Below are 21,540 nucleotides of genomic sequence, written 5' to 3'. Positions count from 1 at the left end.
AGTTTCTTTAGATTATGTTTGTCCTAAATTCAGTACTTTTCATTTGCTACAGCACAAATATGCAAAAATGGGAAGTATTTATGTTTATATTTAAAATCAGTATTTTATTTCTCTTGTATAAAATGTTTCTTTATTAGCAGGTCTATATTTTAAGCAAATCTAAAATGACTCCAAAGGAATTCTCTGCATGATTCTTTATAAAACTTGAAAGTACTTTCTATTGGACTAAGAGGTGTGAAAACTGACAGTTTCTGAAATTACATGATTAGAAGTCATTGAAATGAGTTTCCGAAGCAATTTGAGAGAATTTTTAGAAATCAGAGAGAGAATTAGAGGCCGGGTTTTTTTTCCCCCTTTTTGTATTTCCTATATTTCTTCTTGTTTCTTTCATTTTGATGTTGAGTCACCAGGCTTGCTCACATCCTGAATTAATTTCTTTTTATCTCTCTTCTATGTTGAAGCTATCTGTATAATTGTTAGTACGTCATTACTTCATCTACATTTCTTAGACAACTGAACTGAGAATGAATGACTCAGTTTGGGACCCAGTTGTTAGCCTGGGTATACTTTGAGCTCTCAGCTGGAAAATCACTAACTGTTGTAAGATGTTGTAATTACAATTTACAGCCCCTGATTCTGGAGCACGTTCCTTGGCTACTAAGTCATCCTCCTTGTACTGTAATCTGTACTTCCCCTTCTGGGCTATTTCTCTTCTCACAAAAGCTATCACCTGGATACACCTCATTGTAACTCTCGTCTTCTCTAGGTATGAAATGAATCATTCTGATCACAACTTTATTTCCTAAGAAATAATTTATGAAGAAAGTGTCTATTCATTTTTAGAACTTTTTAGAACTTTTCATTTCTAAAATGACATGTCTGTTTTGTCTTCAATATTTGTGCAATGCTGCAAAATGCTGCAGAATAATTCTGATCACAACTTTATTTCCTAAGAAAATAATCCATGAAGAAAGTGTCTATTGATTTTTAGAACTTTTTAGAACTTTTCATTTTTAAAATGACATGTCTGTTTTGTCTTCATTATTTGTGCAATGCTGCAAAATATTCCCCATAAAATGGTGCATATACAGGTTTGGGCTCATGCTTGTGAGTAAAGCTTTAAATTAAATGATTATCAATGCTTTTGGAATACATCCATAATGCATTGACCATCTGTCTTCTAGATTGCATTATTCAGTAACTGACTCATGAAAAGTAATTCTTCTCAAATTCAGCAATATGTGTAAATAACATTTAATAATATTTTTATTTCTGAAAATGTTAAATACTAATATATCTTATGGTCTTCTTGTTTCCCCTTATACGATGACTGATGAATTTCAAAAATAATTTGATGTAATAATTTTGTTTTGAATAGGAAACAGACTGTCCCTATCATTTAGAAAACTAAAATCTAAACGCAAAAATAAGATTTAAAGAAATTACATAAAACTGTACGTCACTGTCTCTATAATAGTAAGTTTACAATAGTATGATTCAGATCCTCAATGATATGAGGAACTCAAGATTAGGAATGGGTTTCATAAAGTTCAGCTAATCCCGTAGGACTTCAGAGAGCAGAGAAATACAAAATTTTATTTGAATAAAATGTAAGATGAGTAATGTCAGAAGGTGATGACAGAGGTGGGAAGAGGATTTTTACACAGAACAATAGAGAAATAAATGCAGAATGAACAGAGATGGCAAAGAGATGCGCTACCTGATTTGAAAGTTATATACAGGAATAGTAAGTGAGATGACAACAATTGACAGAGAACTTTAATTACCAGGCTGATTAAATTTAACTTAATCAAGTACGAAGGTAAAGCTTAATATAAATTAATAGGAAAAATATAGGAATAATTACATGGTAAAAGTGAACATAATTTTTACATGGGCATTTTGATTGGTATATAGCACTGAGTAATGGAAGATGTTTTCTAATCATCTTAATGAGCTGGAGACATGGAGTGTTTCTATGATAGGATGAGCATAAAGAACAGATTTTGGCATTTTATAAAGTATTAATAAAAGTAAACTTAGAATATACTGCCAAAGAATGTAAGAAATGAGAATGAATTCTATCTTAAACCCTAATTAAATTTACTAAGCTATGTCTGTATTTTTTTTTTTCCAGGCTGCCTTACTTTGTTTCCCAGGCTGGAGTGAAGTGGCTTACTGCAGCCTCTGCCTCCCAGATTCAAGCGATTCTCATGCTTCAGCTTTCCAAGTAGCTGCGATTACAGGCAAGCACCACCACACCTGGATAATTTTTGTATTTTTAGTAGAGATGGGGTTTCACCATGTTGGTGGAGCTGGTCTTGAACTCCTGACCTCAAGTGATCTAACCCCCTTAGTCTCCCAAAATCCTGGGATTACAGGCATGAACCACCATGCCTGGCCAGTATTCTTTAGTTTTTACAATAATATTATTTGGGTGAAAGTTTTCTGAAGTTATTTGCATCCAGCTATACAATGATAAATAATTAGGAATGCAAATCTCGAAATATGTTTATTAATAGCCATAAAGATAAATTGTTGACCCCTATTTGGTTTAATATTGTGGCATAGATAGTTGATACTCATCACATGTCTCATCTGCTGCCTTACATTCTGCAATTCCCATGTAATTAGTTTACAGTCACTTGACTATCTCTGGCCAATGAAATGTGAACAATAATATGTGATGTACATCACTTCTGGGTCTAGAAAGCTAAGTGTATGTGTTCTCCTTTCATTCTTCCTTTCCCCTTGCTGTAGTGACTTTGGGAGCCTTATGCTGAAATAGGGACATTGCAAGATAAAGAAATTATGACTCTCCAAGTCACTAGATGGAAGAGAGCACTTCAAAAACTTTATAAGGAAAAAGTAAGATCTTGTGCTAAGCCAAGAGTTGGCAAACTATGACCCATGAGCCAAATATGGCATACTTTGCATGGTTTGCATGCTAAGAATAGTTTTTAAATACTTACACAGTTGGGGAAAGAAAAGCCAAAGAAGAATATATTGTGACCTGTGAAGTTATATGAAATTCAACCTCAATGTCCACCAATAAACTTTTTTTTGAGACAGTGTCACCCAGGCTGCAGTGCGATGGTGCCATCTCAGCTCACTGCAACCTCTGCCTCCTAGATTCCAGCCATTCTCCTGTCTCAGCCTCCAAAGTAGCTGGGATTACAGGTGCACATCACCAAGCCTGGCTAAATTTTTGTATCTTTAATAGAGATGACATTTCATAATGTTGGCCAGGTTGGTCCTGAACTCCTGACTTTGTGATCCATCCGCCTCAGCCTTCCAAAGCGCTGGGATTACAGTAGTGAGCCACTGCACCTGGCCCTTTCATCAGTATTTAATAGAGGAAAGCTCTGGTAGAAAGGAGGCAATCTATCATAGAGACAGCAACAATATCCTCGAGATATTCTAGAGGCCTTTTGCAAAGTTCCTAATGCATTCTGCAATGTTCAAGATAAGGTTTGTAAGTTTTATACATATTTCCTTTTATAGTTTGACATATTAACTAGAGAGATTTCTTACATGTAATAAAAGAAGGATTTGAGCCTCAAATCCATTACTTACTTGCTATACGACTTTATAGAGTAACAGGCAGGGAAATTGCTAGGCTCGCTTTTATCCTTAATAGGAGCAATGGTCCATAAGTCTAATAGCAGAATTTCTTAACTTGAAATTCATGGATGAAATTCAGCAAGTCCTCAAATCTCCTGAATATTGTAAGTAATATTTTCTGTGTGTACATATTTTCATTTTTTCTGTAGAGAGCATATAGCTTTCATCAGATTCTCAAAGGTATCTAAGACCCAAAACAGGGTTAACAAAATAATGTGAATAATAATTATTAATATTAATGAAAAAATGGGCCAGGTGCAGTGGCTCACATTTGTAATCCCAGCATTTTGGGAGGCCAAGGTGGGCAGATCATGAGGTCAGGAGTTCGAGATCAGCCTGGCCAACACAGTGAAATCCCGGCTCTACTAAAGATACAAAAATTAGCCAGGCATGGTGGCACATGCCTGTAATCCCAGCTACTCAGGAGGCTGAGGCAGGAGCATTGCTTGAATTTGGGAGGCTGAGGTTGTGGTGAGCTGAGATGGTGCCATTGCACTCCAGCCTGGGCAACAGTGTGAGACTCTGTCTCAAAAAAAAAGATTAATGAAAAATATATGAAAAGTTAATTGCACAGTACACAAAACACTCCATGAATGTTTGTTCATTTCTCTTTCTCTCTTCCCCCACCCCGCCCCCGAGACAGAATCTTGCTCTATAGCCCAGGCTGGAGTGCAGTAGGGGGATCTTGGCTCACTGCAGCCTCCACCTCCCAGGTTCCAGCGATTCTCCTGCCTCAGCCTCCTGAGCAGCTTGGCCGGCTAATTTTTTGTATTTTAGTAGAGACGGGTTTTCATCATGTTGCCCAGACTACTCTCAACCTCCCGAGCTCAGGCAAATCTGCCTGCCTCGGCCTCCCAAAGTGCTAAGCTTACAGGCGTGAGCCACGGCGCCCAGCCCCCTTTCTCTTTTATCATTTATTCAAACTTCCCACCTATTGGAGTCTTCTTTTCCCAATTATGTTATAATCCTCTTGAAGGGAGGGCAGAGGATATTTTGCATTTCTTTGTACAGCTTCCATTGAGATAAAGTACAGTTGGAAACTTAAGTATTTATTGAAAAGATTGCAAAAGCAGTGATCCTGGGGGTGTGTATGTGTGTATTGTTTTCAGTATCAAATGGCCCTTTTCCTTCTTTTCATTTCATTTTTTCTTTTGGCTTTTTAGACATAGAATAAAATGTGGGGGAATGTGAAGAGAAATGTTTCAGCAACTACATCTCTTTTGATTTGTATCCATAATTGCATTCTCCTTTAAAACCTCGGGGATCTTCCTGTCGTGTAATTTTTCTAGGAAATGCTGCTCCTGCCCTGTTCTGTGGAAATTCCTTTACCACTTCAGGACCACTGACCTGCTTCCTTCCCGGCTTAGACCTTTCCTGCTACTGCATCCCTCTTTGGTTGCTAGGCAACCAGTCCTGGGAGGCGGTTTCACTGTGCATGTGCTTTCTCCTAGATGGATGATTTGTTTTACCGTTTTTGGTTTTGTTTTTTTTTTTAACCACAATTTGAATCTCATTTTTTCCCAACATTCTCAGCTGTAGCTCTGAATCTTGAGTTTTGACAAACTATTATAGTATATAAGACCTTAGATTTTTTATTATTGATTTATATCTGATTTCTTCTTTAGGAAGCCTTCTTTTCTGATGTATCCCAGGATTTTTTTTTTTTATTAATTGTTGGCGTATCATGGGCAACCAGTTAAGACTTCTCAATCCTACATTTTTTCACTGTGCAATGTTCATTTTTGACCTGATTATTTAACTGTAGATTGCATTATAAGCACTGAAACAGTTACATTTAAGAATCACACATAATTTATTGACTTTTCCTCTAGATTTTATATCATATTCTGGAATTTTTTCACACTTAGGTAAAAAACTAAATGATAAAATTGCATTAATTAGTAACTTTTTTCTTCAAGCATTCATAAAACTAGCTACAAACTGTGTGTGGTCATTTGAGAGACTACACTAAACAATTAAATATGTTAAAAGCTAAAATTATTTTTACTCCCCCCAATGAATTACTATTAAAACCTAATTAAATGTAATATATTGATTTAGTTAAACATATAGGTTCCTTTCTAAATATATGAACATAAATCCCCTATTATTTAACAAAAGTCTGAAAAAATATAAGAAACATTTTTTTAAATACTTGACATTGTGATTTGGACTATTCTATGCTAGCACTAAATCAAACAACAAAAAATAAATCACTTCCAACCTACTGAACTGCAAGTTTCTGAGAGGGTAATAACTAGTGTTCATAAACCATGATGAAATGGTTGTTTTGTACTTTTTGAAGCTTGGTAAATCAACATAACCTTTCTGAAAGTAATTGTTGTGATATCAAGAGTTTGAAGACGTAGCTTCATTTTCCTTCCCAACTTTTTGAACCAGCAAATTGACTTTCAGATGTCCATCCTAAGAAAATAACTGACATTCAGGCAAATAATTAAGCTTGAGAATGATCACTATACAGTTGTGATAATGAAGTCTGGAATGACAAATTACTTTATACTAGCAAGCTTCTGTCCCTTTACATTCCCCTTCCACCACCCCACAGAGGTGCACGTGACCTAAGCCTGGCTTCTTAGAGTTTCTCTTATAGATTGTTTGAGTTTTGAAAACATGCACAACACACAGGGATGAATGATGAGAGAAGCCAGTCTTCTGACAGCAATGTGCCAGAGGGAGATTCTAGTGAGCTCTTTCTACTGTGATTCCTACTGCTGCCCTGGTTCCTGTCTTTCCCAAGACTTAAGCACATAGTTCTTAGTTCTTTTTATAATTTTTCTAGTGATACAGTCTTCTTATTTATTTGTTTTTATATAAATTTAATATAATAAATTTCTTTATCTAAAAAATCTTAATTGATACAGAAATTAGGACCATAATGTGCATTATAAACACACTCCCTTAGGGAATTCTGGAATGTTTGGCATGAGTTACAGAATCACAATGGGGCCAAAGGCAGAGAAAATCTGGCTGTATCCTAGCAAAGAAAAAAAGCCCATCCTTAGGTGAGCACTAGAGATGCTGTCAACCATGTTACCACCCATCTCTTGAGACTATGTACCAGCCGAAGACGGAGTTCTAGGAAAGTCAACCAATTTCAAAGTCACTATGAATATCAAGACCAGTGGGTGGAAACAAAACAAAACAAGACATTCTAATCTCAACAGAATTACTTTAAGGCAGTGCACAATAAAGCTCAAGATCACTGTGTGCCCAGGTACCAGAATTTCTCTCTGCTTGGCTAAGAACATTGAAAAACAGATTTAGATTTCACTTTAGAGATTGGTCTCTAATTCAAAGGCTCTCAGTTATAGCTTCTCTTGAAAAAACAACCTTGCCAGATCTCCCATGCAGAAAGATTGAGATCTCAGCAGGGGTTTGTAAAGCCTGGGACATGCCGGTACTACTCTGTCTCTGTTACTGTAGATGTATAGAAAGTGTGAAATGGAGAAATATGAATGCTTGAATACAAATAACAAAAGTTATTATAAAACACAAGTTGAAATAAACACTGGAAGAGATACATAAAGAGTTATGGTACTATAGTTAGACTAATCATCAAACCAGAAAGAGAACTTAGATTTGGGGGACAGCATGAAAGTTGAATGTTAAAGAATGAATAAGAATGTTAGCATATGGAGGAGAGGGGAGAAGATATATATTTACACACAGACGCAGACACACACACAGACACACACACAGACATACAGACACAGACACACACACAGACACAGACACACACGGACACACACACAGACACACACACACACATGTATATAATTTTAATAAAACTTAAACAATAAAATTTTGCTTCTGATTTATCACTGGAACAAAACAGAGCACCAAGAAATAGATGTAGTCAAATGTGTTCAGGTTATTGTTCATGAAGGTACAAAATCAATTCAATGTTGCTAAAGCAATTTAATATCCATAGGCAAAAAATGGACCTTGCCCTAACTCTCACATTTTATACAAAATTAAATCAAAATGAATCATAGAATTAAATATAAAATGTAAAATTATAAAATCTTTAGGAAAATAGAAAACCTTTGGGATATAAGGGTAGGAAGAGTTTTTAGACATGACACCAAAAAGTATGATCTACAAAATGGAAAACTGATATATATTTTCATCAAGAAAAAAAATTTTTTTGAGATGGAGTTTCACTCTTGTCACCCAGGCTGCAGTGCAATTATGCGATCTTGGCTCACTGCAACTTCTGCCTCCCGGGTTCAAGCAATTCTCCTGCCTCAGCCTCCCAAGTAGCTGGGATTACAGGTGCTCATCACCATGCCCCGCTAATTTTTATACTTTTTTAGTGGAGATGGGGTTTCACCGTGTTGGGCGGGTTGGTCCTGAACTCCTGACCTCAGGTGATCTGCCTGCCTCAGCCTCCTAAAGTGCTGAGATTACAGGTGTAAGCCACTATGCCCTACCCAAAATATTTTAAATTTGCTCTATGAAAGCTCATAGGAAAAGTAGGAAAAGATAAGAATTAGCTATAAGAAAATCATTGCAAACCACATACCCAACAAAGGCCTGGCATCTAGAATATATAAGAAAGTCTCAAAACTCATAGTAAAACTCCCAAATAATCATTGCAATTAGAAAATGGACAAAAAGACATAGACATTTCATTGAAGAGGCAAAAAAGTATATGGCAAATACATATATGAAAAGATGTTCAACCTCATTAACTATTGGAGAAATGTAATTAAAACTATAAGGAATTAGTACACATGTATCAGAATAGGTAAAATGAAAGAGTGACAACATCAAATACTGGCATGGATGCAGAGAAACTGGATCACTCATATATTGTAGATGAGAACTTAAAGTTATACAGCACTCTGGAAAACAGTTTAGAAAATTGCTTAAAAAGTACATATACCCTGTGACCCAGCAACTGTAATCCTGAGTATTAATCCTAAAGTAATGAAAACTTGAGTTTATACACAAACTTGCCTATGAATCTTTGCAGCAACTTTCTTTACAATGGCAAAATACTGTAATAGCAAAACCTGTCCACATGTTCTTCAAAAGGTAAGTCATTAAACATACTATATTGTACAGATAGTACGTTTTCATTGCTACTGAGCAATGAAAAAAACAAGTTAGAGAAACACAACTTGAGTAACAACTTGAGTGAATCTCCAGGGAATTATGTTGACCCAAAAATGCCGATCTCAAAAGATTACATGCTGTATAATTCCATTCCTATAACACTTGAGAAATTAAGACATTGGAGAAATGGAGGATTTATGGATGACTGCCAAGGTTTGATGGGCATGAGGGGAGCTGTGATGGGGGTGGAGGGAGGTGGATGTGATTAAAACTGAACAGTTACAAAACCACAGGAGGGTCCTGTTTAGTGTCTCTCCTGCAGTGATAAATACACAAAACTGAAGATTTGGTAAAATTACAGGGAAATGAACACATATATACACATGCATACATACAAGTACACACAGGTAAGTACAAGTAGGATTGGAAAAATATGAACACACTGGTGAGTTGTATCAGTATCACTATTCTGCTTATGTTAGTATAGTTTTATAAAATTATATTCTTGGGAAAACTGGGTAAAGTGTACAAGGGATCTTTATTATTTCTTACAACTGCATGTGAATCTATGATCATCTCAATAAAAATATCAATTTAAAAATTGATTTAACAATTCACACCTACAGAAAAGACATATTAGGGGTTTATTATTTGCTTGACTAAATGAAGAAAAAGATTTTAACCTCACATGATAATTGTCACAGATGTTTTTAACTAAATTTATATATGTATTTTTTCTATGATAATTTCACAAGGAGGAAAATGTCTATACAATGCAGAAATATACCCTTTGTTTAAAGTGAGTCATGTAGCTATAAAATTTTTTTTTATTAGAGACATGCAAATCTTGCTCTGTAACGATTTTGTTTCAAATATTCTCTTTACAAAATAGACTCAGTGTGATTGCTTTAGTGTTAGCAAAATCCAGAAAATCTTAACCCTGACATGCTAAAGAGGTTTGGAGAGAATCTTTAATAGCATGTGATTTCCCCAAAGACAGGTATCTCAATGTTCCAAGCTCCGTCTCCGTGGCCCACCACTGGGGTGAGCAGGAGAATGTTTAAAAGGTAAAGCAGATGAGAAGCATGAGTTCTCAGTGGTCTCCAGAATTCTGAGTCATCTGTACTGTTGGACATTCTTCAATGCTGTCCTGTTTCCTTCCATAGACCCACTTCCTCTGCTATTCAAGGATTGAAATGGTTTCACAGAAAATGAAATATTTTTTCTCAGTGTAAACTTCTTTCACCTGGATACACACTTCTGAAGTTACTAATGTGATCATTTTACAACATTTTTTCCAAGTTTCATACTTGCTCATTTTTGTAAGTAAAACATACCCTTTAAAAAGGTAGAAGTTCAGATGTTAGGTTTATTTTCAGAAATAGGAAACTTATTGTTGATGAGTTTTGATATATTTCTAGGGCACTTTGTCTTTCCTCCTACTTGCCCCAAATAAAAGGTACAAATGTTCGTATCATTGCATTTCCGAAGCCACAGACATCTGTGGCAAAGCGTGCAAAAACATGACCAACTGAAGCACCACAGAGACATCTACTGGTTGGTTTCTTTTCTTGTGGTCTGGGTTTTCAGAGATTATTTTCTGTGTCATAAAGAATCCTAGCTCAATAGCACTATTCAGCATTGCATATAAGTACTATATAATTCAGCTCTACAGAAAACTCTATTGCCCCCAAACCTGGGACGATTAATTGGAAGTCTGGAGCCACTGTGGTACTTACAGTCCAATCTTCCCATCACAGGCATTCTACTGGTATTTATGGCATTTCTGACAGCCAACGGCAAACAGTCAGCTCTGTTAAATCCAGCAAGTGAGGCGGAGGGTAGGCATCAACAGGGAAATTCACAAATACAGTCCACTTAGAAAAATCTGTAGATGCCATTCTAATCCTTTCATAGATTATTTTCTATCACTCAGGAAGCAGGCAATAATTATGAAAAGGGTTAGAAATACTTGTTTGAGACATTTTCTTAGAATCCCCTCTGAAGCTGAGAACCTACTTTAAGAGGGAAAGATCAGGTAGTAATTCTCCAAGGCTACTGGGCTGTGCCCCAGAAGGAGATGACCTCTTGGACAGAAAGGGATGGTGGCTTTGGTCATCCTTGATTGTGATACGTTAATATTTTGGAAGTCTATTTTTGCTTTTCTAGAATTGCTCAACTGTTGTTCTGTTCTGTATTTTTATATTTTGTGGACATCTTTGGAGGTCTGGTGGTTTTAGGTTTCATTCCACGGAATACTTTATCCCCAAATACAACTGTGGAGAGCAGTGATAGCCCAAGCTGAGCTGTGCAATACTTGATTGAATTTTAAATCAATTATACAATGAATTTGGAACCGATGAGGTGCTTCATGGATCTTAAGTCATCATAGGTCTAACTATTTGACACAAGAGTCATGATTTATTCCTATGGCCTTTCTTTCCCACATGAAGAGAAAGTATAGGTTTATGCTAGAACCAAAGAAAAGAAACATTATCTGTCTAGCAGATTTCATACAAAATACATATCCATTACCATGTAACAGAACTACATTGATATTGACTCCCAGAAGGGAAGTGAAGAGGCACACAAAATAAAAGGCATATTTCCTTTGCTTTACTTAAATTAATTTTAGAATTGATCATATTGCTATAAGTATTAGCCATGAGAAAAGGATTTCTATGGTTTTTGATGATTATGAAAGCACATGTGCATTGTAAAAATGCAGACCTGTCATTGTCTTACCATTTTCCAGAGAAGACCACTACAAAGAGATTTTTATGTTTTTCATTTATACATGTATGTATAACCATGCATATACACACAGAAACATAAATGTAAAAACGTACCATAGTACTCATTTGTCACCTGGTTGCTGCTATCTGCCTTTTTTTTTTCTAAACCAAGTATGTTTAGGATATATCTGTTTGCAATACAGGTAATATTTACTTTATCCTTTCTAAATGCATTCTATATTTACCCAGATTTGGATCCCCCCTCATTTCCCTTTTGAGAGGATAGGGTTCTTTGGCAGAAGGTGTTAAGCACAGGGTATGATCTTTCTACAGAGGGTGTTTCTCCATTTCTCGCAGCTCTAGTAAGAGCCTCCATCTCCCTTATCATCTATCACCTCCTATACAGTTTTCCTCTAAATCCAGAAAGGAGATGGACAGTCTTCTCACAATGCCATGATTCATTCTTCCCCTTGCCTCTGGAGTCATTCAACAACTAGTATATAGAGTGCCTCACATATCTCAAGACCTCTGCTGCACATTTAACAGATGTGAGTTAGCAAAACAGACATAAGCCCCGTCCTCATAAAACTTATAGTTAATGTTGTATATATTTCTTGGTTAAAAGAACATAAGAGGCCAGACACAGTGGCTCACGACTGTAACCCCAGCACTTTCGGAGACCGAGGTGGGTGGATTACTTGAGATCAGGAGTTTGAGATCAGCCTGGCCAACATGGTGAAAATCTGCCTCTACTAAAAATATAAAAAATTAGGCAGGCAGAGTGGTGTACGCCTGTAGTCCCAGTTACTTGGGAGGCTGACAGGAGATTCGCTTAAACCCGGGAGGCAGAGGTTGTAGGTTGCAGTGACCCAAGATGGACCACTGCACTCCAGCCTGGGAGACAGAGCAAAACTTCATCTCAAAAAAAAAAAAAAAAAAAAAAAAAAAAGCTTAATATATATTGCTTAGAGGGTGAGGTTGTCAACTCTGGATTTTGCCATTAGATGATCAGAAAGATAATTCCCCGTATCTAACTATTGGTCTTTTTGTCTGGGCAACTCAGAAAGTTAAATTCTCCTACCCTGGCGTAAGTAAGGTATGAGGTGCAGTTTCTTTCCTCCCCCAGATTGCTGTTAAATAGAGATGCTATTTGTTAAGTATAGTTCACATTTTGCGTTTTGGTATAAGATCCCATCTTTATTGCTGAATTCTTATATTAAGGAGAGGGAATCTCTTTCTAGATTGTATATGCTTTTGCATGGATCTTTGTCTGTTCATATACCAGTACCACACTGTTTTAATTAGTTCTTGATAGTATGTTTTATGACATGGTAATTACTCTTGACTGCTCTACTTTTTTTAGAATGTATTAAAAAATCTGGACATTGACACTTAGAGGAAGTAAGTCCCTTTTCCAGAATAACTCAGATAGCAAGTGGCAGAACTGTCATTGGAACCTCTCTCATAATCATCACATTTCATTGATTCAAACACCTTTGTTTAAAATATCTATTTATCTCCTTCGGGAAAAACTTGGAGGCAGAGCTATTTCTTCCTAACTCTTTCAAATGCCTCAAAGTGCAAATTTCCTTTAGAACCCCCTGTGGGCTTGGGTCATATGTTCACTGAGGCTGGTGGCCAACTTGCTAGGAATAGCTGGAAGGTGAGGAAACATAGCAGAAAAAAGATCTCATGTCTCCATATCCAATGAGCAAAGCTAGTAATGAGTCTTCTGATATGTTACTTTTTAATGTATATTTCAAGATGTGTTCCTACAGGCATGTTCCTTTTCATAGTGGGGCCATAAATATCAAATAGTTATGTCTTCTTAAAATGTCATTAATTTTAAGAAAATTTGCCTAAACCTAATAATAAAAATATCTCACTGCTATTGCAATTTCTATGTATTTAACTATCAGTGAAGTTAAGTATCTTACCCTCTGTTTTCATTCATTACATAGACTTCTTCTGTTACAAGCATATTAATGTCATTTGTTCCTCTCTCTTAGTGTGTATCTATTAAAATCTTATTAATTTGTAAGTACTCATTATATGTAAGGAATATTTAAAATTTTTTTCTACATCTTGAAAATATTTTTTTCTGGTTTGTTGTTGACTTTGGTTTAATGTGTCTTTTCCATGTGAAAATTGAAAGACTCACGTATTAACATTTACTGATATTTATCTTTATAACTCTGAGTTTTGGTATGGGAGATACAGTATGCATGTATAAATAGGAATTCAATTTTGTTTCTAATTTGCAATGAGATAGCATAACATAATATGCTAGGTATATTTTTAAAAATTTAGATTTCTCAAAATATTCATTATAATCTATATCAATTAAAGTACTTAGAAACTGCTCAGCATATTTCACTTTAGTTGTTTCCTTGAATTCATACTGAGGTGAATTCTGTTAGAGATAAATTTGGGGCACAGCCTTAGATCTAAAGAATGTGAAAAAAATTCCCTATGTCCAATGGGAAAATCAGCAAAAGCTAAAAGCAAACAAAAAAAGAAAGTGTAAGAATAGATAGAGGATTTAAAATGTTATCCTCTCTTGCCTTTTCAGATGGTCTTGTTTGTGTCAAGTACAAAAGCAGCCCTTGTGTGTGACTAATGAATCTTCCAAGGCATTCTGCAGACTGTGTTGTCAGCCATTTTAATGGCCTATTAAGCACAAGATTGAATAGATTATGCATGCAGCTGTCCAAAATAGACCTTGAGTAATCTGACTGACCATGTTAGACCTTGTGTGACACAGCATCCCTTAGGCTGATATTAAGAACTCAGACAAGGTGAGAAAAGCCTGTGCTCTAGAAATGCAGTTCTTTCCAGGACAAAAGAAGCCAACAAATATGGAAGACAAAGGTTAGTTGGATGGAGAGCATCACCGAACAAGTACTTCACTCAAAGCTCAATTCTGCTTGTTAATAACAATGTGCCCTTGAACAAGTTATTTTTGTTTATTTATATTTTTTGAGATGGAGGTTTGCTCTGGTTGCCCAGGCTAGAGTGCGATGGTACGATCTTAGTTCACCACAGCCTCCGCCTCCTGGGTTCAAGCGATCCTCCTGCCTCAGCCTCCTGAATAGCTGGGATTACAGGCATGTGCTACCATGCCCAGTTAATTTTTTATTGTTAGTAGAGATGGGGTTTCTCCACGTTGGTCAGGCTGGTCTTGAACTCCAACCTAATGTGATCTGCCCACTTCAGCTTCCCAAAGGGCTGGGATTACAGGCATGAGCCCCCACGCCAGGCCATTTAATTTTCTAAGCTTTCATTTTCTCCTAAGAAGAAATGGGGAAATTTTCTCTCTTTTTTTTTTTTCAGGGTAGTTTTCATTAATTTAAGTGAGAATATCTAGAGTGTCCCTAGAAGACAACCAAATGTGAAACAAATTCTTGAAAAGCTCTGATATGGTTTGGCTCTGTGTCCCCATCCAGATTTCATGTTGACTTGTAATCCTCAATGTTGGAGGAGGGGCTTGGTGGGGAGGTGATGGGATCATGAGGGTGGACTTCCACCTTACTGTTCTCATGATAGTGAGTGAGTTCTCACAAGACCTGGCCAAGATGGGCAGATCACCTGAAGTCAGGAGCTCAAGACCAGCCTGCCCAAATAGCGAAACCCTGTCTCTACTAAAAATATAAAACAATTAGCCAGGTGTGGTGGTGTCCACCTATAGTCTCAGCTACTTGGGAGGCTGAGGCAAAGAATCACTTGAATCTGGGAGGCTGAGGTTGCAGTGAGCCAAGGTCATGCTACTGCACTCCAGCTTGGGCAACAAGAGTGAAACTACGTCCGAAAACAACAAAACAAGGAAAGTGTGTAGCTCTCCCCGCTTCCCTCTCTTCATCCTGTTCTGCCAGGTGAAGATGTGCCTTCTTCCCCATCGTCTTCTGCCATGATTGTAAGTTTCCAGAAGCCTTCCCAGACATGCCTCCGGTTAAGCCTGTGGAACTATTAAACAATTAAACCTCTTTCCTTCATAAATTACCCAGGCTCAGGTAGTTTCTTACAGCAATGAGATAATGGACTCACACAGGCTTCTTCATGAGCTTCTCTGCCTATCTCCTTTTCATGTTTCATCACCTCAAGGCCTCATCATTCTCTTATCAATTCAAAATTACTTTTAAGTGGCCACTTTGTGTAAGACACCATGTCATGGCCTATTAGACTAGTACACTGTTGAATAAAATATGAGTTTTGCTCTTAAAAAAGCCTATAGGTTAATTAGAGAGATGATAATAAATGTTAATATTTATTGCTCAATTATTCTGTGCTAGATGCTTAATTCCCAGTTAATTCCCACAGCTACTATAAGGGGTACATTTTCTCTTTATCCCCATTTTACAGGTGAGACAAAGTCAGGCAATGTGTCCGAAGTCACATAATCCGCAGGTGTCTGAGCAAGATTCAAGCCCAAGTATCTATGAATTCAGAACCCAGGTTTTAATCAGACTTAACCACTATGCGATGACTAAAAAGTAATTACACTGTGGTATAATATAACTAGAATGTGGTGAATGGCATATGAACTGCAAACAGATTGTCAGGGACATTTAGAGGAAGGAGTGGCCACTTTCAGCTGCAAGAATCAGGGAAGACTGTGTAGGAGAGATTGAAGATGTAGCTTTAAAAGCAATATTAGTCTGTGCTCTGCCAAGATTTTTTTTTTTTCAGCAGAAATACTTTGAAGTGAAAGTGGGAATCTATCCAATGACAAACTAACATGAGTAAAACACAGCCTTAGAAGAGCCCACTTCTCTTGACTTAGACCTCCAAATGCCAAGCCAGGAAAATGGAACTTTTCCATAAAGAAGCAAACACTATTTCACCATTGGCTAACCATGGGCCAATCTGTGAGAGCTTCCAACATTTTAGCTCAGAGGAGAACTCTGTGTGTGCTGGCCTGATAGCCCAGCAATTGTGTGAACAAAGACATAGGTTGCTTTTGGTACCATCCAAAATAACCTCTTTGAATTCAGGATTCCCTATAGAGCTGTGGTCCACAACTGGTTTGATACCAGGGACCGGCTTCATAGAAGACAAGTTTTTCATGGAAGGGAGGGTGGTAGGATGGTTTCAGGATGATTCAGGAACATTACATTTATCATTAGATTCTCATAAGGAGTGTGCAACCTATATCACTCACATGCACAGTTCACAATAGGGTTCATACTCTTATGAGACTCTAATGCCGTTACTGATCTTACAGGAGGCAGAGCTCAGCTTTGGTCTTTGCCCATGGCTCACCTCCTGCTGTATGGCCCAGTTCCTAACAGGCCATGGACTGTTAGGGGTTGGGACCCCTACTATAGGGGCTGGGGACCCCTGCTATAGAGCATAGAATTGTATTATCTATTTCAGGGGAAGGAGAAAAACAAGGATTTCTCTACCCTATGATAGACTAATATTTTTTGAACCATGTATCAGAAGATTTTTTTATTAATACCATTAGAAACAAAACACAGTGCTGCTAATTTTTTGATGAATATATTTCAAAATATATTTCAAACTCTAGGTCCTATCAGACAACTGCTAATGGGTATGAAAGAGAACTCATTCCAACTACTCCTGCACCTGTGAAATTTTAGTATCAGCCAAAGTCCATGCCAGGGATACATTACCTCTGAATTTCCCTGGTCATATTTCATAGACGTTTCAGCTAGAATTGCTGAAGACTGACTTATTGGGGTGCAAGGTGAAAAACAGGTAAAACTCTTCTCTATTTGCCTGTCTTTCCACTCCTTAGACCCTTAATCATGCTGATTGGAAGCAGGCATTTGTGGCTGACGGTCTCTCTCTTGGCCTGACCCCTGACACACACATGCCTTGCTCAGCTCGTGTCGTCTTCTTTTGTCTGTTCCACCTGTTTTGTTGCCTTGCACGCCCATGCTACTATGACCCTTAGCCTCAGGAGCACAGATTTCTTGCTCTATTTCTTTAGTCCTCTCAGTCTATACACGTGGGAAAGACCTGAATGGAGGGCCTTGCTGCTCATCTATCAGATGTTGAAATCAAAGTTGACCCCAGTGCAAATAATATTTTCAACTTAAATGTTTAACTTCTATATTTTGACATATAGTACCCATCTGATGGGTATCATCTTGCAAATACAGACTCAAATAAGAAATAAATGTATTATTATTTAATTTGCATAAAATGAAATAAAATCTTATCCTAAGTCCTTTTACCACTCGGCTCTTGGGAAATTGAATCATATCACTGCTGGCTTCCCTGTCTTTCACCCTCTGTTTTTGCAGTCAAAATCTGAAGGAAATTAGTGAGAAAGCTATCGTTTATGGTTTAAATAATTGAGCAGGGGCGTGTGTATTGTAACATGCAAAAAATATTGCAAGACTATTTTCTTAGCCATATTGAGAACGGGGCACATTAATACATTATATTCACGTGATTAATACTACCATCTGAATTGGTAGTTAATATATAATTCATGATTAGGAAAGGTTAATACAATTCATGAAAAGCATGAGAACAGTTCTTGGTACATGATTGTCATTATCATTATCCTCATGCAACTAACTACTGTTTGAGAACACCTAGGGAAAGAGAGATCCACATCTCACAAGACAAGTCATCTCAGTGTTGCATAGCTCTCATTATTACCATGTTTTTGTCAATTAAGGTAAGAGAAAGGCTTCAGATTTTAATACATGTGAACTCTAGTTTTTTGCAGCCCACTACATTTTCAACTGTGCTCCTGCACTAGCACCATTGCCAAAGATGTTTTTAATCTATTTTCACTCTGCAGCACCTGCTATTCAATAAATGGTGCTGACCAACAAATATGCACATATATTCTATGTTGAGCTAGAAAAAGTGGTTACTTAAAAAGAAATTGCATTTAATAATGGCAAAAGATAAACTGATATCCTGTTTCTGAAACTAATGAAGAACAAAATTTTACAGAATTAACATCATGATTGTTATGCTAAAATATGTGAGGTTATTTCCCTGAAATATTTATTTGTAGGAAATCATATGCTATCTAAACTAAGTAATTTGGTAAGAAATTACATTCTTTATGAACACTTGTACATTTAATAGCACCATCAACTCACTTCTTCTGCATAGAATAATTTAAAATTTTGGATTAATGAGAAATACGTGTTGTGGAGTTTTAAATTAGGTTTGAAAACTTCAATTTTTTTCAATAAAAGACAGTGATTATAAGCTATTTAGACAATCTTAATGTATTTTTTAGCTAATTGAAAAACCGGTTATTTAATGCAATAGTAAACAATTCTAAAATTTGGTAGCTCTATTATATCCTAATTTATAAAATTTGAAATTAAAATTGCATACAGTTATTTTATAAATAATAAAATGCAAGAAGCCTTTCTGTTAAGTAAGATTTTTTTTGTTGTTCACAAGAAACTACCCACTAGATGGCACTAAACAACTGCCAAAATTTTTCAGACAATGACTATACCAGGTCAAGAAAATAATCTGAGTCCTAATGATTGATGGGACAGTTGTTCTGAACAGACACATTTAGTCTCAAAGTCCCTAAATTACACATAGGTGATACTGAAAGCTATCTACTCTATATTTTCTATGTGCAGGCAAATAGCTAGATCTTAACGCAAATGGGAAAATGTAAACAGTTCTTATGATTAAATTGCACTAATCTGAACCCCACGAAAATTCCACTATCTGACCAAGGCCTGGATTTTCTCAATATTTATGAAGAAATAGACTTTGCTAAACAGCAACAACAAAAAAATGAAAAAGAATTCCAGAAACGATAATTTATATATAATTTGTACTGATAATTATAACTATTCTTGACCAGGGGCTGGTAGGGGGAGATGAATATAAAAACATATCACTTCTTTAGGTTTTCTGGCATTTAAAGCTACCTTTGTAGAAGGTGTTGAACTTGTAAATTAAATCACAAAACTAGAAGTATTATAACATATTTACACAAAGCCAAATGTTAGACAAAAGCTCCAAGTTTCAGATAATGGTCAGGATATTTGTATGTGTTAGCCAATGGAAATCTTCCACTAACTTATTTGGAGGCTGATGATATTCAGCTACAGAATGCATAAACACCAGCTGGCTTTGCAAGCAGTGCATTTGCTACCTTGCACCCATTTTGTTGCATAAAGATGGGGTAACGTTAATGATAATCACCTTGGTGTCACAGCATTTGTGTCCCTAGTTGTAAATGTAGGACCTTAGCTCCCTGTAGTGTGCACCCCTTCTAAAGGGTTTATAAAGATCCTGAAATACCTGTCTTTTATTCAGTTACCATCGTGCTCTCTGCCTTTTTGTTTGTTGCCTAAGTTAGTCCCATCTCTGCTGGGTACCTAGGGGCCCCCTGGGCACTTTTGCCACTGGGCACTGGAGTTCACCATCACAACTGAGCCACTGAAGCCATGGAGACACCAAGGCCATATGATTTTGTGGAAGGTAGTTTGCACTGGGTGCCAGGTTAACTTCTGGGGACACCATGGTAAACCAGACAAGCATGACTTTACCTCGTGGAATTTGCTGGTGGTCATTTCTCTCTGTCTTTCTATCTGCTTTACTGATTGTAAATGAAATTCCTAAGAATGTAGTAACTTAATTACATTCTCGTACTTGAGTTATAAGCAGAAAAAGCAATTAGATGGCAAATGGTGTGTTTTAATTTATATCTAACTTGTGATTGTTTATACGAGTTTTTATTGTATTCCTACTAGTTAATACATAAAAGTATTATATATTTATTCATGGTAGAAAATTTGGGGGGAAATACTAAAATATGCAAAGAAAAACTGACAGCCAGAATCCTACCTTGCAATGATAATTGCTGTTAATATTTGGGTGAACATTCTCTAATAATTTTATGTGTATATGCATTATCATTTGCTCATATGTGCACATTTCCAGTTCAGATTAGTCTGAACATGCTGGAGATCCACTCATTAAATAGTTTTACTTATTTACTTCTCCATTTACAATCATTTCAACAACACTCTCAAATCTCCTTCTTGAGTTCTTAACATGTAGAAAGGTTGTATCATGCAGTGGTTTAGATCATGAACCCAACAACTAGTGAGTCGGCCACTTCAACTTGTGTGACCTCTGGAAAATTGTTTACATCTCTCTGTGCCTCAATTCCCTCTGTCCGATGGAGTTGTTATGAATTGGATGGATTAACACTTGTTAAAGCAATTAGAATAGGGTCTGTTACAAAACAAGCTTGATCTCCTTTAAGTTACAGGATTTTTTCCTTCTGGTTAAGCTCTAATCTCATCCTTTCCTTTCTCTCCAGCTCCTGCTTGAAATTGGAGGGGAGGGGACAGTCATTTGCGCTTTCATTTCTCTCTTGGTTCTAGCTCTGCTGCTACTAGGGCATCGGGAAAGAGGAGAGGGTAAAATTTAGAGTAAAAGGCTAAAGATTTTTGCTCAGCAGGGAGAGAGACTATAAACCCATCAGTAGGTTGTTCTAATTTCTTTGGGATGCCCCTGGTGGTAGGTGCTTAATGCTGGCTCTTTCATAGGGCATATATAAAGTTCTCGAATGAGAGGAGACTTTGTGAGGCCTCCCTCAGCACTGTGAGAACAGGCTCTGGCCCAGGATGAATCTTCTCACCAACCCTCACCAGCACATCGTGCACAGATACTTGTGATGGGGATCCCTTTGCTTCTCAGCCGTCCACATTTATATGGACAAAAAGGCTCATGCCTGGATGCTTCCCCCCGACATAAACTCCCCATCCATCTATGCCATGAAATACACTGGCCATCTTATTATTCTGTGATCTCTTTTGTCCTTTTGTATAGATAGGCAAAGGGCAGATCAACAAATCTGCTAAGTAAACATCCAACCAGGGCACGAGATGCCAGTTTCCTCTTCTTCCTTGCTTCTTACTGTCACCTCTGTTCTTTCCAAGAGATTTTTCTAGAGCCCTTCTTACATGGTTTTGAGGTGGGATGGGCCACACTTCCCTCTTTCTTGTAGGTAAGAGGAATGAAATCTTCTTCAGCCTCTTCATTGTGAACTCTGCACATCCCTGGCTCTGAGATGTTGAAAGGCACAACTGTATTACACTCTTATAATTTCTAGTCCTATGCAGCA

General features: G+C 37.0%; 1 protein-coding gene and 1 long non-coding RNA gene across 5 annotated transcripts in view; one reads left to right on the top strand and one right to left on the bottom strand.

Moving 5' to 3' along the window:
• RAB27B (RAB27B, member RAS oncogene family) overlaps nucleotides 1–21,540 on the bottom strand; it is a 308,125-nt gene that overhangs the window by 214,507 nt on the left and 72,078 nt on the right. The window lies entirely within an intron of this gene.
• On the top strand, nucleotides 6,625–14,396 carry LOC118146904 (uncharacterized). Its single transcript, XR_004733052.3, has 2 exons — nucleotides 6,625–6,859; nucleotides 14,014–14,396. It is a non-coding gene; the product is annotated as an uncharacterized LOC118146904 (long non-coding RNA).

This window comes from Callithrix jacchus, chromosome 13 (assembly GCF_049354715.1).
Source record: "Callithrix jacchus isolate 240 chromosome 13, calJac240_pri, whole genome shotgun sequence".
Taxonomy (NCBI): Eukaryota; Metazoa; Chordata; class Mammalia; order Primates; family Cebidae; genus Callithrix; species Callithrix jacchus.
This window is presented reverse-complemented; position numbering and strand designations above follow the sequence as displayed.